This window comes from Mustela putorius, unplaced genomic scaffold, assembly GCF_011764305.1.
Source record: "Mustela putorius furo isolate JIRA1106 unplaced genomic scaffold, ASM1176430v1.1 tig00003945_pilon_pilon_pilon, whole genome shotgun sequence".
NCBI classification, from domain to species: domain Eukaryota; kingdom Metazoa; phylum Chordata; class Mammalia; order Carnivora; family Mustelidae; genus Mustela; species Mustela putorius.
Window position 1 is genome coordinate 166100 of NW_025422089.1, and position 2421 is coordinate 168520.

Below are 2421 nucleotides of genomic sequence, written 5' to 3' on the forward strand. Positions count from 1 at the left end.
TGAAAATATGCTCCACATCACTCGGCATCAGGGAAATACAAATCAAAACCACAATGAGATACCACCTCACACCTTTCAGAATGGCTAAAATGAACAAGTCAGTCAATGGCAGATGCTGGCGAGGATGTGGAGAAAGGGGAACCCTCCTACACTGTACGTGGGAATGCAAGCTGGTGCAACCACTCTGGAAAACAGCGTGGAGGTTCCTCAAAAAGCTGAAAATTGAACTACCCTATGACCCAGTGATTGTATTACTGGGTATATACCCTAAAGATACAAACGTGGCATTCTGAAGGGGCACATGCACCCAAATGTTTATAGCAGCAATGTCCACAATAGTTAAACTATGGAAAGAACCTAAACGTCCTTCAACAGATGACTCAATAAATAAGATGTGGTATATATGTGCAATGGAATACTATGCAGCCATCAAAAGTAATGAAATCCTGCTTTTTGTGATGACGTGGATGGAACTAGAGGGTATTATGCTTGGCGAAATAAACCAATCTGAGAAAGACAACTATCATATGATCTCCCTGATATGATGAAGTGGAGATGCAACATAGGCAGTTTGGGGGGTACGAAAAGAAAAATAAAAGAAGATGGGATTGGGAGGGACACAAACCATAAAACACTGAATCTCACAAAAGAGACTGAGGGTTGCTGGGGGGAGGTGTGTTGGGAGACGAGGGTGGGGGTATGGACATTGGGGAGGGAATGTGCTATGGTGAGTGCTGTGAAATGTGTAAACCTGGTGATTCACAGACCTGCACTCCTAGGGATAAAAACACATTATATGTTTATAAAAAATTTTTAAAAATCCATTAAAAAACACATATTGCAAGCCCAGAGCTAATCTCATATTCAATCAAAAAAGTTTGAAAGTTTTCAACTTAAAGATCAGAAACAAGACAAGTGTGTCCACTTTCACTACTCTCATTTGACATAGTACTGGATGTCCTAGCCAGAGAAACAAGGAGCACAAAGAAATAAAAGACTCCAAAAAAAAAGAAAAAAAAAGGAGAAATAAAATTTTCCTTTTTTGGATAGCATGAACTTACATGTAAAAAAATCCTAAAAACGTCACCAAAAAATTTGAATAAACAAATTTAGTAAAGCTGCCAAATACAAGATCAATATATAAAAGACAAGAATTTTGTTTTGTTTTGTTTTGTTTTTAATGTGGAATGCTTCCCAGTTTTTCATGTCATCCTTGTTCAGTGATCACGCTAATCTTCTCTGCATCATTCCAATTTTAGTATATGTGCTGCCAAAGTAAGCACAAGACAGGAGCATTTTTACACTCTAATGATGAAAAACAATCTAATTCACAATAGCATCAAAAATAATAAAATACTTAGGAAAAGTTTTAACTAAGAAGATGAAAGATCTGTACCCCATAAACTATGACATTTATAAAGAAAAGAAATTGAAGGAGACACAAATGGAAAGATAGCCCATATTTATGAATGGTAAGAATTAACATTGTTAAAATGTCCATACTACCGGAAACCATCTGTAAATTCAATTCCTATCAAAAATCCAATGTTAGGGGCGCCTGGGTGGCTCAGTGGGTTGAGCTGCTGCCTTCGGCTCAGGTCATGATCCCAGGGTCCTGGGATGGAGCCCTGCATCAGGCTCTCTGCTCAGCAGGGAGCCTGCTTCCTCTTCTCTCTCTGCCTGCCTCTCTGCCTGCTTGTCATCTCTCTCTGTCAAATAAATAAATAAAAAATCTTTTTAAAAAATCCAATATTATTTTTTGACAGAAGTAAGTAAAGAATCCTAAAATTTATATGAGACCATAAAAGACAACAAATAATCAAAGCAGTTCTGAGAAAGAATGAAGAAGAGAAATTACACTTCTTGATTTGAAATTATACTACAAAGCCCTCAAGCTCAAAACAATAAAGTATACTGGCATAAAAACAGACCAATAAACAAGTAGAACAGAATTGAGAGTCCAGAAATAAATCCTTTCATGCAGTCACCTAATATTTGACAGGGGCCAACATATGTAATGGGTAAGGATAGTCTTTTCAATAGATGATATTTAAAACATAAAACATAAAACAGTATGAAACTGGAGCCTTATATCACTCATAAATCTTAACTTGAAATAGATTAAAGACTTAAATGTGATGCATGAAACTAAATTTCCTAAAGGAAAACATAGGAAAAATTCTCCTTGACATTGGTCTTGCCAAGAGTTTTTTGGATACCAGACCAAAAACACAAGTAAAACACCAAAAATAAATAAATGGTATTACATCAAACTAAAGTTTCTGCATTGCCGAAAAAGAGAGACAGAGAGAGAGAGAATAAAAACACAATCCACAGAATGGAAGAAAATACTTACAAATACTTACAAATCTTATATCTGAAAAGAGGTTAATAACCAACAGATACAAATAGAAAAAAATA

General features: G+C 35.9%; 1 non-coding gene across 1 annotated transcript; it reads right to left on the reverse strand.

The window, feature by feature from the left end:
- Window positions 1-1176: 1176 nt before the first annotated feature.
- Window positions 1177-1283, reverse strand: LOC123389105. The gene has a single exon (XR_006603641.1). It is a non-coding gene; the product is annotated as a U6 spliceosomal RNA (small nuclear RNA).
- Window positions 1284-2421: the final 1138 nt, after the last annotated feature.